The 16,292-nt window shown below is 45.9% G+C and overlaps 1 pseudogene across 1 annotated transcript; it reads right to left on the reverse strand.

Annotated features, from left to right (window-relative positions):
- Positions 1-359: 359 nt before the first annotated feature.
- Positions 360-5,372, reverse strand: LOC309614028 (SWI/SNF-related matrix-associated actin-dependent regulator of chromatin subfamily D member 1 pseudogene; annotated as a pseudogene). The gene has a single exon. The product of its transcript is annotated as an SWI/SNF-related matrix-associated actin-dependent regulator of chromatin subfamily D member 1 pseudogene (transcript).
- Between the last annotated feature and the right edge of the window lie 10,920 nt (positions 5,373-16,292).

The raw sequence follows: 16,292 nt of genomic DNA on the forward strand, positions 1-16,292 counted from the left end.
GGAGGTAATAACCATCAAGTACTATGTGCCAGATTTTAATCCTCATCATTCTAAGAGTAGATATTATTATTATTATTATATTGATAGCTTTCATTAGTACTTGGAAATGCTCATTTTGTCATTTCTATGGGATGTTTGGAGGGAGGAGAGATGAACAGATGTGCTTAATCAGCCCTCTTGACCCAAAAGTTCAGTTTTCTTTTTTTTTTTTCTTTTATTAAAACTGGGTGACATCGATAAGGGGGCAGTACAAAAAAAAATTTGGTCCATGAAGAAAACATAATAATTCAGTTAATAAAAACATATATACACTACCAAACGTAAAACAGATAGCCAGTGGGAAGCAACCACATAGCACAGGGAGATCAGCTCTGTGCTTTGTAACCACCTAGAGGGGTGGGATAGGGAGGGTGGGAGGGAGCGAGATGCAAGAGGGAAGAGATATGGGGATATATGTATATGTATAGCTGATTCACTTTGTTATACAGCAGAAACTAACTCACCATTGTAAAGCAATTATACTCCAATAAAGATGTTTAAAAAAAAAAAAAAACAGTTACCTTCAGGGACACTGTGTAGGAGTGCAGAGCCTCCTTCTCATGGTTCCAGCCCCAGGGACAGAGGTTGTCCAGTGTCACTGTGGGGAGAACCTTTCAAGGGAGGAGTGGGATAAGGACATGAAGGGGAAGACGGGGAGAAAGTTCTGCTGTCCCCAGTGTGGAACAGGCAGGGATACGGGGCTGGAGGATGTGCTCGCAGAAGCCTGAGGAGGGGGTGGGGAAGCAGGGGCTTTGTCAGTTCTGTGGGTTTAGAGCCCATGCTGAACGGGATTCCCCCTCTGTGCCCAGCTGTCTCCCACCCTGCTGTGTTGAGTCTGCGAGCCTGGGCTATGCTAACTCTGGGGTGATACAATCTGGAAGAAGAATTTGAGGCTCTCCTGGAAAGATGCAAAACCATCTCAGTTGCAAGGGGCCAAGATCACAAGGTCCTGCTGCTACCTGAGGGGTCTGAAGCTTTGAGGGCAGGGGCTGGGGAGTCACACTCCTGTGAGGCAGGGAGAGGGAAGAGTCACAAGCCCAACTCAGAGCTATTCTCCAGCCCTATAGCCGCTTTCACTCCTCAGTGCCCTGGAAGTCACCAGTGGGTGTCAACTGGGCAGACAAGGGACAGGAAGACAGGGGTGGCCCAGGGCTTTTACCCATTTGATTTCAGGCCTGTTTCTCTGTGAAAAGGATGGGGGAGGCAGGGTGGAATGAATGGATGAGTCATACCTCCAAGCAACAGCAGGAAGGAACAGCCTCCGCTGGCAATGACAGTACCCTAGGTGAGGGCCCTTGGGGCTCTGACAGGGAAAGGCAAGATTCCCCCACTCAAATGCCCTGGGTTAGGACAGGTAGGAGGGAATCCTAAAAAGCAGCGACAGGGAGTGTGGTGAGAGGGACCAATACTAAAAGAACAAACTCCAATACTGATGTGGACCCCCTACGAGGGAGTAAGTGAAGCACTGAGACAGCAGGCCAATCCAGAGGGCTGCAGACTGACCTGGGGCTCAGTGGAGCCAAGAACCAGGATTCCTTTAGTGCTAGAGGGCAACGAGTGAAGGGAGAGTTTGCTCCAAACTTGTGGAGGGAAGGAAGGAACCTGGATTCTGTTATCAGGAAAGCCAAGATCAACTAGCTTACAGAGGGCTCCCAGGCTTGAGTCTTGGAGAAGGGGTTAAAGCTCCCAACTCCTGGGTCTCTGAAGGGCAGGATCAGTGCAGCTGGTCCCCTTGAAGACCACTTGGCCTTAGGCCCAATCCATTCAATGCACTGATTACCACTACAGGTTCTCTCTCTAATCCTATCTAGAGGTCCTATGCAGACCAGGGGAGGGTACAGGCACATGGGAACTTTGTGGGGCAAAGGGAAGCTGCGGGTAGGAAGGGATGGAGTGGGAGAAGAGGGTAACAGGTATCATGTGAGACCCTTTTCATTCTGGTGTTGTCCTAGAGCCAACAGCATCCCCTGGAAGGCCCCAAGCAAGACCAAGGCAGGTGCTATGAGGCAGGCAGCACAGGGCCCAAATAAAGCAATCGGTGCAGCCAAATCAGGGCTGTGGGAGAAGCCCTATGTATTTCGGATTCCCAGGACTTGCTCTAATTCCTGTCGTCTCTGCTGCACCTTGGAGTAGAAGTATCGGCACATGGCCTCCTGTGCCCAAGGCTGGAAGTAGAACTCAGCTCGGCGCTCTTCCTCCGGGTTACCCACCACCTTGGTCATGGTCTTGAGGTCCCGGCGCTGGGACTGAAGCCAGTCACTGATGAAACCCTGAGGGTCTCTGGCAAAGCTCAGCATGAACTCTCGCTGGGTCTTCAGCTGATTGATAGTTTCTATTGTCTCATGGATCTTGTTGTCTAGAGTAGCAATCTCCTGCTGGCTGGCAGTAGACAGCAGACAAGAATTCATCTGGGTCTTCAAGGTGTCATCCACTTCCACATCAATGTCATAACAAGCTGTCTTTCTGATCATTCGGGTCAACATTAATGATATGATTAATGATGATGGGCTCTGGTGGCATAAGCAAGGCATGGAGCCGTTGGGGGAATCTCTGAAAAACTTCATACGTTGAGACTCAAAGATCTGCTGGAGGTACTTGTCACAGATGACAAACTCCCGCTCAGGTGGGTCCTGGAGCTTATGCGTCTTAATATATTGCCACAGTGCTTGAATAATCACTGGACGGGCCTGGGTGTGGAAGCCCAGCAGGCGAGCCAGAGGAGGGTCTAATTTAAACTCAGGAGGCTGGTAATCCAGCATCAGCAGGACAGTACACCGTACATTCACATCTCCTGGCCACTTCACTTCGAAGCCATCTGTCTCCTGGGTAGTGGCGGTCCTGTACCATTCTACCAGATGGTTGTCTGGCCCAAACAGGTCCTTGTCCAGTTCGATCACCAACGACTTAAAAAAAGAAGAGAACTTCCTCTTTTGTTTGGTGGCATCATATTTGGACAAGGCTGACTTGATGGGACGTTTCGAGGCCTCCTGGATATCTAGCCATTTCCTCGTGATAGTCTGGTCCAGTTTCCTTTCAAAAGCCAAGAGACCCATATAGGCCTGGGATTCTGGTACCAGTTCACGAATACTTTGAGGTAGAATTTTGTCAGCCATCTTCTTTTTCTTTGTACTGTGGTTCTGATTCTGGACTGCCTGCTGCTGGACCTGCTGGATCTGCTGAGGAACATGTCTCCTGCGGGACTGGTCCATCCCTGACTGGGCCAGGCCAGGTCGGACTGAAAGGCTCCCCTCATAGCCAGGGAGTCCCATGGAAGGTTCCTGAGGTGTCGTTCGGCTGCCTGGTGGCATACCTGGTCTCGGATAGGCCGCTCCGCGCATCGGGGAGCTCCGCGCATCGGGAAGCGGTACAGCCCTTGACCCGGCGCCGGGCCCATTCGCACCGGAGGCCCCGGAGTCCCACCTGGGCCCAGGGCAGCCGCCGCGCCCACCCCTCCTGAGGCTCCAGCGCTGCCGCTCGGAGCCACAGACTGGAAACCTGCCCCGGCCGTCATCTTTCCCAGAGCCACTGCTGTAGCTGCACAAAGAACCCCAAAAGTTCAGTTTCCTATTGTAAAAATTGTACAAGCAGGGGGACTTCCCTGGTGGTCCAGTGGTTAAGACTCTGCGCTTCCAATGTAGGGGGTGCGGGATTGATCCCTGGTCAGGGAACTAAGATGCCACATGCCGAGTGGTGAGGCCAAAACAAAACCTTGGTACATGCACATCATAAACAAGTTAGAGAAGTACAAAGAGGACAGCAAAAATCACCTCCAACCTCACTACCAGTTTGGTGAACATTGTTTTAGACAGCACTTCATGCAGATATACATAAATATACATACACACCCATACAAACTTACATAAAGATAAATATATGTATTGGTGTAAAGATATACACATAGTTTTAAACAAAAACAGGATCAAACTACACATTTATTATTTTACTTTTATTCTTTTACTAAGTAATACATTGCGTTTATCTTCCATAGCAATAATAAGAACTGAGGCAGGTAACTGTCTTCACCATACAGGTAAGGAAGCTGAGACTTGTCCATGATCACACCGGTTGAGAGAGGAAGAAATCTCTTGGTCATCACAGAACTACTTACTCTTCAAGGAGCTCATGTCTGTGAGGGGGTAAACCCTGGAGTTCGGCTGAACTGGGAAGCCTTCACCCTCTCAGCTGCATTTACCTAAAAGCTTGTAACTTATGTAACTGGAAATCTTAGAGATTTCAGGGGATGCTAGCTCCGGTGCAGGTGACCCATATGCTGAGTCCCAACAGAGATCTATTGCTGAAAAACTTCAGCTCAACTGTCACACTTTGGAGGCAGGAATCTGGCGCATTCTGGGCTCCTTTCTTTATCTCGGTTCTGATTCTTCTGTGAAACAAATGGGAGCAAGGAGCCAGTTGTCTCCGTAACCCTCAGTGCAGCAACTCACCACTAGGTGTCTCCATGGCACCATGTGCTGTAGTCCGTGGATAGAGAGCCACGCCCACAAAGGTTGATCGCTTCATCCTGTCTGGCTTCCAGGAATGGGAGGAAAATGAGAGACGGTAGACTTCCTGAGCTCGGTGCCAGGGTTTATTTAATCTTCAGGATCCCAAAGCTCAGAATGGCTGCATCAGAGTCACCTAAGGAGCTTGCTGAAAGCAGTGATGCCAAGGTTTTGCTCCCAGAGTAGTGGATATCAACCTTGCCTACACATTAGAATCACCAGGGAAGCTTTTTTTTTTTAACGTCTTTATTGGAGTATAGTTGCTTTATAATGGTGACCAGGGAAGCTTTTAAAAAACAAAATGTTGGAGTGTGTTAGGGACTGAATGTTTGTGTCCTCCCCAAATTCATATGTTGAAACCTTACTCCTCTCTCCCAACATGTGATGGTATTAGGAGGTGAGATCTTTGGGGGGTAATTAGGATTAGATGCAATCATGAGGGTGAAGCTCTCATCAGTGGGATTAGTGCCCTTATGAGTCACGAGAGAGCTTGCTTCCTCTTTCTGCTTTCTGCCATGTGAGGATACAACTGAGAAGCCGAGAAGTCAGCAGTCTGCAACCTGGAAGAGGACTTTCACCAGAACCCGACCACACTGGCACCCTGATCTTGGACTTCCAAGAACGGTGAGGAATAAATTTCTGTTGTTTATAAGCCGCCCAGTGTATAGTATTATCTGTTATTAGCACCCCAAACTGCTGCTGAGACAAGGGGCTCCAAGCTCCTCCATAGAAACACTGAGAAAACAAGCAGATACTGTCAGAATCAACTTTGTAAGAACTTTGGAAAACCATCAAGGTTTACAGCAACCAACTGAACGCTGAATCAAAAAAACAAAAAGGGGGGGCTTCCCTGGTGGCGCAGTGGTTGAGAATCTGCCTGTTAATGCAGGGGACACGGGTTCGAGCCCTGGTCTGGGAAGATCCCACATGCCGCGGAGCGGCTGGGCCCGTGAGCCACAACTACTGAGCCTGCGCGTCTGGAGCCTGTGCTCTGCAACAAGAGAGGCCACGATAGTGAGAGGCCCGCGCACCGCGATGAAGAGTGGCCCCCGCGTGCCGCAACTAGAGAAAGCCCTCGCACGAACCGAAGACCCAACACAGCCAAAAATAAATAATAAATAAATAAATAAAAGTAGCTATAAAACAAACAAACAAACAAACAAAAAGGCAACTTAAAAATGGCTCAGGGAACTTCCCTGGTGGTGCAGTGGTTAAGAACCCGCCTGCCAATGCAGGGGACATGGGTTTGAGCCCTGGTCTGGGAAGATCCCACATGCCGCGGAGCAACTAAGCCCATGCGCCACAACTACTGAGCCTCCGCTCTAGAGCCTACGAGCCACAACTACTGAGCGCACATGCCACAACTACTGAGCCCACGTGCCTAGAGCCTGTGCTCTGCAAAAAGAGAAGCCACCGCAATGAGAAGCCCGCGCACCACAATGAAGAATAGCCCCCCCGCAGCAACGAAGACCCAACACAGCCAAAAATAAATTAAAAAAAAAAAAAATATATATATATATATTTTAAAAAAAGATGGCTCAGTGCAAGCAGGGAGTATGGGCTAAAGCAGAGCTGCAAACAGCCTCCACAACACAGAGCCCATCTGCAAAGCCTGAGAGGTATGTTTTGTTTTAAGTTCCAGTTGTGCCAAGAAATCTCTGTCAAGGTACTAGTTGAACATGAGCTGAAGGAACAGACTTCAGCGACTACATACGACGTGAAATACAGCCTATGTAAGATAGTTTGGGAAAATCACTAAGCAAATGGATGACTGCAACCTTCATCAGTCAAGATCAGCAACCCCTGGGGAAGGGGGAGAATCTGATTTCCAGTTACCACACTACAATATTCAAATGTCCAATCTCAGAAAAAAACAATCACAAAGCATCCAAAGAAACAGGAAAGTATGTTCCAGTCAAAGAAACAAAATTAATTGACAGAACCTATCCCTGAGGATGCCCTGACATTGAACAGGTGAGTCAAAGACTTGAAACCAACTGTCTTAAAAATGCTCAAAGGACTGAAGGAAACCAGGGACAAAGAACTAACAGAACTCAGAAAAACAATGTATGAACAAAATGTGAATATCAATAATCTATCGAAAGAGATACGGGGAATTCCCTTGCGGTCCAGTCGTTAGGACTCCATGCTTTCACTGCTGTGGGCCGGGGTTCGATCCCTGGTTGGGGAACTAAGATCCCACAAGCTGCGTGGTGTGGCCAAAAGAAAGAGAGAGAGAGAGAGAGATGATAAAAAAGGAACTAAATAGAAATTCTGGAGCTGAGAAGTATAATAACTGAAATAAAGAATCTGATGCCCAGGCCTCACCCCAGTCTAATTACATCAAAATCTCTGGGGTTGGGCCTCCAACATCTGTACCTTCCAAACCTGCCAACATTGAAAACCATTATCGCAGAGATTCTGTTTTAGGAGGTCCAGGGCTGGAAATCTCAATTGTGGAGGTACATTAGTGTCACCCGAAGAGCTTTAAAAAATACTGATGGCCAGCCTACTCCCCAGAATCTCTGAGAGTAGGCACTGGGTATTGGCATTTTGAACAAACTCCCTTATAATTCTGATGACCGCTCAAGGGTAAAAACCATGGAGAATCCCACGGTATCCAACCTTCATCTCTGTGAAAGCTTTTTGTTCAACTGAAATATCATCAAGAACCCCAATATCTAACATGTAAGTTAGTAACATTTGTTTATCCTAAAGTCCATCCATGAAGCTGTTGAGATTGGCATCGTTCATACATGCATGCATTTATTTATATTAATAAAAAATGTATTGAGGGCCCCACTATGTGCCAAGGAGGACAGCAGTGAACAAAACAGACAGCGCCTGCTGTCACCAAGCATTCATTCTAGCACGGAAGCCATAAATAAACAAAAAGTTATATGTGTGTCAAGCAATAAGAGAAAGTGAGACAAGAGGATAGAGGGGGATGAGAGCAGCTATTTTGGATGGAGTGGTCATAGTGACATTTGAGAAGTGGCCTGGAAGAAATGAGGGAGTGACCTTGGTGCTGGAGAATGTCTGGAGAAGTGCTGTCAGTTGATCAGAAATCTATGAAATCTTGGTTTAAGGATGATAGTCACAGCCTCCCATCAGCCAGTTTCTTTCTTTTGTTTTGGGTGCATCTCTTACCTGAGTCCTACTTACGTCTGCTTTCCACCAGACATGTGGATTTCAGGCAAGCCACATCATCCCTAAGAGTCATAATGTCTTCATCTGTAAAATACACATAATCATAATCATACCCACCTCACTGTAGGGTTGCTGAGACAGGGAAGCACAGTGCAGTGGTTAACAGCATGGGTACTGCAGCCAAACAGCCTGCGTTTGGAGTCTGGCTATATAACCAGACTATGTATAGCTATATAACCACGGGCAAATTACTTAGCCTCTCTGGGCTTTTGGTTTGTGTGGTGGACACATTAATGACTCCCCCCAGCATATCCACATCCTAATCCCAAATGTGTGAATATGCCAAGTTATATGGCAAAAAGGAATTAGGTTGAAGCTGGAATTCAGGTTGCTAATCAGCTGGCTTTCAGATAGTGAGAAAAGTCTGTGTTTCCCAGATGAGCCCAGTTTAATCACAAGGGCCCTTAAAATTGGAAGAGGGAGGCAGAAGAGAAGGTGCAGAGGGATGTGACCACAGAAGAACTGTCAGAATGATGTGATGTGAGAAGGACTTGGCCCATTGATGCTGGCTTTGTAGCTGAAGGAGGCCACAAGCCAAGGAACGCAGGGGGTCCCTAAAAGCTGGAAAAATCAAGGAAATGGGTTTCCCCCTAGACCGACAGAGAGGAATGCAGCCCTGCTGATACCTTGATTTTTAGTAAGGCCTGTGTAGGACTTCTAACCTTCAGAACCGAAAGATAATACATTAGTATTGCTTAAGCCACTAAGTTTGTGGTAATTTGATATAGCAGCAATAGGAAACTAATACACCTTGTCATCTGGAAATCAACAAAATAATAGTATCTGCCTCATAGGTTTGTTGGGAGAGTTATGTGAATTCACAGCAGTGCCAGGAATAACATAAATTCTTATGGTCAATGGAATAATGAATGGCCCACTGAGGATGTCTGCATTCTAATCCCCAGAACCTGTGAATGTTACCTTCCCCCCGACCCCGCATGGAAAGCGGGATCTTAGTTCCCCAACCAGGCATTAAACCAGTGCCCCCTGCAGGAGAAGCGTGGAGCCCTAGCCACTGGACCTCCAGGGAAGTCCCTGTGAATGTTACCTTACATGGCAAAAGGGACTTTGCACATGTGAGTAAATTAAGGATCTTGAGATGGCGAAATTAGTCTGGATTTTCCAGGTGGGCTCAATATAAGCACAGGGGCTTGTAAGTGAAAGAGGGAGGGAAGAGGCTTAGAGTCTGAAAAGGAGATGTGACAATGAAAGCAGAGGGCAGAGAGACAGAGAGATTTGAAGACGCTGTGCTGCTGGGTTTGAAGATGGAGGCAGGTGCCACGAGCCCAGGAATGTGGGCAGCCTTTAGAAGCTGGGAAAGGCAAGGAAAGGGATTCTCCCCTGGATTCTCCAAAAGAAGCATATTTTAGGACTTCTAACCTCCAGGACATTAAGAGAATACCTTTGTGTTGTTTCAAGTGTTCAGTTTGTATTAATTTGTTACAACAGTGATAGGAAACTGACACAGTTCTCAATAAATGTTAGCTCTTTCCATGAGGTATGGCCTTTGGTATTCTGTCAGACACGTGGTTAGTGTGCTCAATGAATCCCAACTACCTCCTTGCTTTTGCTTTCATTTCTGCCAGGAATGTAGGTGAGATTTCTGGAAGTAAAGCAACCATCTTGTGACTATGAGGGTGAGAGCCACCTGCTAAGGATAACAGAGCAGGAAGATAGAAGGAACTTCAGTCCTTAATGGTTTCTTTGAGCCTCTGTACCAGCCTGGACTGCCTACCTCTAGCCTTCTTGTTACATGAGAAAAAGAAAGCTTTATGTGGGCAGATTCCTGCTACATGCAACTCCATGCAATCCTGACAAGTTCTCCAAGAAAAGTCTCTCCTCTGCCTTGCAGTCCTGACATGTGGCCTTAATAAGCATCTGTGGTGGCCCCAAAAATAAACCTGGGTGGGGAGGAGGGATTGGCCATGGGTGTGATTCTGAACTTGCTGAGTCATCACCTGTTCCAGCCATGCTCTGGAGAAGAGTGCTATTAATTATATTCTCCCCGGCCAGCCGGGCACAGGAGGCTGCGTCTGTGTGTTCTCAGGGAAGCTCAGATATAGCTCAGGCTCCTCCACTGCTTTTGCTGAGTGTGCAGCATCTTCACGTCTGGCAGCCCCAGTGAAGAATGGGGAAGCTTCTCCTGGGCGGTTAGGGTCTGAAAAGGCCCTAAAACCAAGGATCTCAGCAAGGCCTGGCTCAAGGAAACAAGATCTGTATTCCTACTGCCTCCTGCAAGGTGGGTGCCATACTGCCACCTGCTAACTTCCTAGTTAGCAGGTGACAAAACTCGCTTGAGGTCCAGAGGGTGGAGTGACCATATGTTACATTATTTGGTTGCATGCAACCAACTGGACTCTATAACTGGGGAAAAAAATAATTTGGGGACTTCCCTGGTGGCGCAGTGGTTAAGAATCTGCCTGCCAATGCAGGGACACGGGTTCGAGCCCTGGTCCGGGAAGATAGCACATGCCACAGAGCAACAAAGCCCGTGTGCCACAACTACTGAGCCTGCACTCTAGAGCCCATGAGCCACAACTACTGAAGCCCACGCACCTAGAGCCCGTGCTCCGCAACAAGGAAAGCCACTGCATTGAGAAGCCCGCACACCACAATGAAGAGTAGCCCCCGCTCGCCGCAACTAGAGAAAGCCTGCATGCAGCAACAAAGACCCAAGGCAGCCAAAAATAAATAAATAAATAAATTTAAAATAATAATAATAATAATAATTTGGGGGACGAATATAATATGGCTCACAGAATTGCAGGCGAGGATGAAAAACCAACTTGGACACAAAAGCAGACAGAATTCCAGGGGGTCTGGGTGGCAGAAGCAAGCATTGGGGTGACAGCTTGGGTCTTGAGCCCATTTCATGGTTACAGGAGGGCTGGACACCTTGACTGACAGTCTTTCTAAATGGTATTGGGAAGAGTGATTTTTTAAAAAATTTATTGAAGTATAGTTGATTTACAATGCTGTGTTAATTTCTGCTGTACAGCAAAGTGATTCAGTTATACATATATACACATTCTTTTTCATGTTCTTTTCCATTATGGTTTATCACAGGATATTGAATATAGTTTCCTATGCTATACAGTAGGACCTTGTTGTTTATCCATTCTATATATAATAGTTTGCATCTGCTAATCCAAAGCTCCCAATCCATCCCTTTCCCCTTCCTCTTCCCCTTGGCAACCACAAGTCTGTTCTCTATGTCTGTGAGTCTGTTTCTGTTTCATAGATAAGTTCATTTGTGTCATATTTTAGATTCCACGTATAAGTGATATCATATGGTATTTGTCTTTCTTTGACTTACCTCACTTAGTATGATAATCTCTAGGTCCATCCATGTTGCTGCAAATGGCACTATCTCATTCTTTTTTATGGCTGAGTAATATTCCATTGTATATATGTAGGGAAGAGTGGTTTTCCTGAAGCATCCTGAGGGTTCAAGTACGAGAAGATTGGCAAGAGGAAGTTGGGTAGTAAAAACAAACAAACAAAAATGTCCCCTGCAGGTAGTATAGAATCGGTCAAGGGCATGGGTTTGGGGAGCTGGCTGACCTTAGTTAAAATCTTAGCTCTGCCCTTTACTGTCTGCCTTTGGTCAAGTCAATTAACCTCTTTAAGCATCAATTTCCTCACCTGTGCGTGATGGGAGTGAGACATGTTTAAACCCAGTAGGATATAAGCTCTTGAGGGCAGAGATTTTTGTCTTTTGACCCTGCTCTTATATCCCCAGCGCCCAGACTAGAGCATGGCTTGTAGTTGATGTTCAACGCATGTTTGTTGAGTGAGTGAATGAAATGTACATTTGTCCCAGAATACCTCTTAGGTAGTGAACTATTTTGTTGGAAATATAATTTGATAGAGGGACTCGGAGTGGAAAGTGAGCAGCCCCTGGGGAGGGAGAAAGAGAGGGAGGGAGGAGATCGAGGCAGACACTGATGGAGTAAGAAGATGTCCACTCTGTAGACTCTTCCTGACAGGCTCCCCACCAGCATGCTCACCTGTGTGCTCCCATCAGTCACCTGCCCTCATCCTCACAAGCAAGGCTCTTCAGCTGAAAACAACAACCCCATGTTGAGGGCAGGATGGATCCGGTCCAGCTATCTCCAGGGCTCCAGCATAATGTTGGCATATTCAACTCGGCTCATAGGTCTGACAGGTTAAGACATCTGAAAGTCACCACCCCCCTACATTTCACAGTGAACTGTGGCAAATAGAATAAATAACAGCCCTGTGGAATGTGTGCCTTATTTAAAAAAGCACACACCGCAGGACTTCCCTGGTGACCTGACGTCGACTCTCTCAGTCATGTTTTTCATCCATAGCTTGACAAGGTGAAATTCTAAGCTGTTTGGTTCCCCAGGGCCATGGCAGAAATACAAAGCATAAAAGAAAGAGGCAAACCTTGAAGAAATCGGGATTTTGTTATCTTTGATCCCTCTAATAACCAGGACCTTTGCCATATTCTTCACCACCCTCAGAAGCATCACCATCACCAAGCCCCCAATTACCACCACCACTACCATTTTCCACGACTGTTACTCCACCATTATTACCACCATCACTGTTACTCCACCGCTATTACCACCATCACAGCATGCTGCAATTACCATCAGCACCACTGCCAACAACCCAACCAAGCCTAAAGGTCAAACAGCAATAGTGCCAGCACAACCATATTCACCACTTCTAGCATCTCTATCTCCATTATCTTCACTATAAAAATTATCATCAGCATTGTTATCCCTATGTAACAAATAATACTGGGACCCCACCTGGATACTCTTCACCAGGATGGTACACACATCCCCCAGCTACTGGGAGAGGCGGTTGCTCAAAGGTCACAGCTACTCCCTTTACTTGAGAATTCCCCTCGGCCAATGGAACTTCCTTACTAGGAAATGTTCGAGAAGTTACACCGCTGAAGGCAGCCTGCATCCAATGACTGACTAACTGGGGTGGATAAGTCTCTTGCCCCTTGCCTCAGGCTGGGACAACTCTGTGGTAGTACAAACCTTCCTCAACTTACGATGGGAATACAGCCCAAGCAACCCATCATAAGTTGAAAATATTGTAAGTTGAAAATGCATTTAATACACCTAACCTACCGAACAGCAAAGTTTAGCCTAGCCCACCTTCAACGTGTTCAGAACACTTACGTTAACCTACAGCTGGGTAAAATCATCTAACACAAAAACTATTTTATAGGAAACTGTTGAATGTCTCATGTGATTTATTGAACACTGTACTGAAAGAGAACAGAATGGTTGTCTGGGTACAAGATGGTTGTAAGTGTATTTTTTTTTTACCCTCGTGATCTCATGGCTGACTGGAGCTGAGGCTCACTGCCACTGCCCAACATATCACTAGCCTGGGAAAAGATCAAAATTCAAAATACAGTTTCTACTGAACGAATATCACTTTCACACCACCATCAAGTTAAAAAATCATAAGTCCAACCATTGTAAGTCAGAACTGACTATATTCGTGCTCCAAAGCTCTCTGTGGGATCAGGCGGAGGCTAGACTTCAAATGAGCCCACATTTTTGGCCTAGCTTTCTCCCCTGTCCTACTCTGCTTCCTTCATTTACTAACAGGGTTCACCTGAGAAGTCCCTTGATCAATCACTTGTACAAGAATCCCATTTCAGACTTTGATAAACCCCACGTAAGACACACTACTACCACTTTGGCAACTGCTCTAGTGGACACATTTTGGATTGCTTTCCCTGCCCATACCCCTCCTGGAGGGAATTCCACCTGCATGGACAGGGCTGTGCTGGAGCTGGTCAGCTCTAGCTCATGAGGGCCAATCGCCCACATTCTTCCCAACTCTGTGTTCAGGGACATCACACTGTTAGCCTGAAATCAGCCATGGTGGAAGTACTTACACCATGGAAATTGGCAGAAACATTTTGCTGTTATTGTTTGTTTTCTTTGGAGTGCTGGTTGTTAAATATTTACCAGCATACCACTCGGCACAGGTTGGCCATACAATTGCAAACCCTGGTTGGAATTCCAACCCTAAGTTGTAACTTAAGGGGCTGAGATAGACTCCTACCCCTGGGGAGACTTACCCATAAGCTACCAGTGACGTACGAATTATGTGGTCTGGTGAGAAAAAATGGCTTAGGCCAGCAGATGTCTCATGGAATTGGGAAATCAATAAACTGTGGAAAGTAGAGTTGAATAAAGATAATCATCATAGCTACTATTTATTGCAGGCTAAGCTAAAGTTGTGATGCACTAAGCACGTTGCCTGTGTTATCTTGTTTAATTCCTTTTTTTCTGGCCATGCCACGCGGCTTGCAGGATCTTTGTTCCCCAACTAGGGATTGAACCTGGGTCCTCGGCAGTGAAAGCACAGAGTCCTAACCACTGGTCCACCAGGGAATTCCCTGTAATTCTTATAACACCCCTTACAGGAATATTATCATCCTCTTTTATCAGATTGCACAAGTTCAAGGAGGTAAAGTCCTTGCCCAAGACCACATAGCTTGGTGGAGGAACTGGGATTCAATCCCCTGTCTTTCTGCCTTCAGAGACTGTATTCATAACCACTCATGAAGCAGAGCTGGGGGTTTAGACAGGCAAAAAGCACAGACACGGTGATGTTATTAGGGAGTAGAAACTAGAGTAAGTAGAATTTACTCATCAGGATACTTGGTTTCAAGTTGCAGGAACCAATCTTGAACTAGATTCAGTGAAAGAGTTCTTCATTGGTTCAAATCTGAGGCTGAAGTACAACTGAGGCTGGCCTTAGGACTGATTCAAAGAAGAGTCTGGAATCCAAAATCAACCGTTTTCCTTTCCCCACCTCTCTTTTTCCCTCTCCCTTTTCTCCATCTCTTTCTTTGTTTCTCTCTGCACACTAGCATCCTGCCTAGGAGGGGCTAAGAGAAGGCTATCCCAGCCACCCCGGGCCCTCAGCCCCGTCTGATTGCAGACAAGAGTTGTTCAAGGCATCCAGAGGGTGGTGGGATCCTGATCCCAGGGATTCATGCCCAGGCGATTCTCTGATCAATGAAGAGACAGAGAGATCATGAAGAGTCTGAACAATCTTATGGATTGGGAACAGTTGCCAAAGTTCATCATCTTTCCCACAATTGAAACTCTTTCACCCACAGTTCTTCCTGGGCAGCAGGTGCTGTGGGGTGGAAGGGACATAGCGTAGGTTTGATGTCACAGAGTCCTAGATTCAGACAGTGGCTTTCCCGTGCACACCAAGGGCACTGCCTGAGCGATATGTGATGGTTAACTGGCTTTGGGCAAGTCACTTCCCTTCTCTGAGTCTCAATTTCCCCATCCATAAAATGGAGAGGACTGTGGTACTTAACTAGAAGACTTGTGAAGATTCAGCGAATGAGGTGAAGCACCAGGAACGCAGATGGTGCTTAGTCAACGTTCATTTCCATACCCACTCGCTTTTCCAGTGGAATCAGCTCTCCTCTGTTCTGCCATTTCCAACTGGGCTAGTGGGGTGGCCTCCACTCTTACCCAGGGCTGTAGGGTAAAGGGAAATATATTATATTAAAAATATCTGGATGAGACCCTAATTCTTTGCTAGCAGTTACATAAATCCCAAAGTCATCTCCATCTTTCTCTGCCCTGGCTAGCCTCCAGAGCAATTAAACATTGATGTTGTAGCTATACTTATCTCCTCTTCCCTCTTCCAGCCTTGGACATCAATTCTCTTGATCAAATAAAAAATTTAACCCTCATATTTGTGGAGGTCTTCGGTTTATGAGCACTTGCAGATTCACTGTTTTCACATACTTATTATAGGAACTAAAGCAATACGGAAAAGTACAAATAAGAAAGTTTAAAGAAGTAAAGTGATCAAGTTCAACATCACCAGTGTTGAGTCATGTCCCGATCATGTGCCACTGATAAGATGTAATGAGAAGGACACGTCACTTCTGTAGTCTTCTTCCCCAAAACCTATAACCCCAGTCTAATCATGAGAAAACATCAGACAAGCTAAAATTGAGGGATAGTCTACCAAGTATCTGACCACTACACTCTAAAAGTGTCAAGGCTGTGAAAGACAAGGAAAGAGGGAGAAACTGTCATAGGCCAGTGGAGACAAGGAGACATGACATCTAAATGCAACATGGTATCCTGGTTTGGAAACTGGGACAGAAAAAGGACATCAGTGGAAAAATCTGAATGAAGTCTTTAGTGTAGCTAATAGTGTCATACCAATTACCAAGTTAACTTCTTAATTTTGATAAATGTACCATGCTTATGTAAGATGCTAACAGTAAAGGAAGCTGGGTGAAGAGCAAATGGGAAAATACTTTCTGTACTATATTTGCAACTCTGCCATAAATCTACAATCATTTCAAAACTAAAAGTTAAAAAAACCCAAACAAGACTGAAATTTGCATAATTCAAATGAGATGAATATCATGCCAAACATTTTTCAATGCATGTATACAGATAGATCATCAGAAATAATTGTATAAAAATTGTTTCACATTATAATACTCTTCTTAAATTTTGAAATATATTTTATTTATTTTACTTGGGTTTA

The sequence above is a fragment of the Balaenoptera borealis genome (genome assembly GCF_965194805.1).
Source record: "Balaenoptera borealis genome assembly, chromosome: 16".
NCBI classification, from domain to species: domain Eukaryota; kingdom Metazoa; phylum Chordata; class Mammalia; order Artiodactyla; family Balaenopteridae; genus Balaenoptera; species Balaenoptera borealis.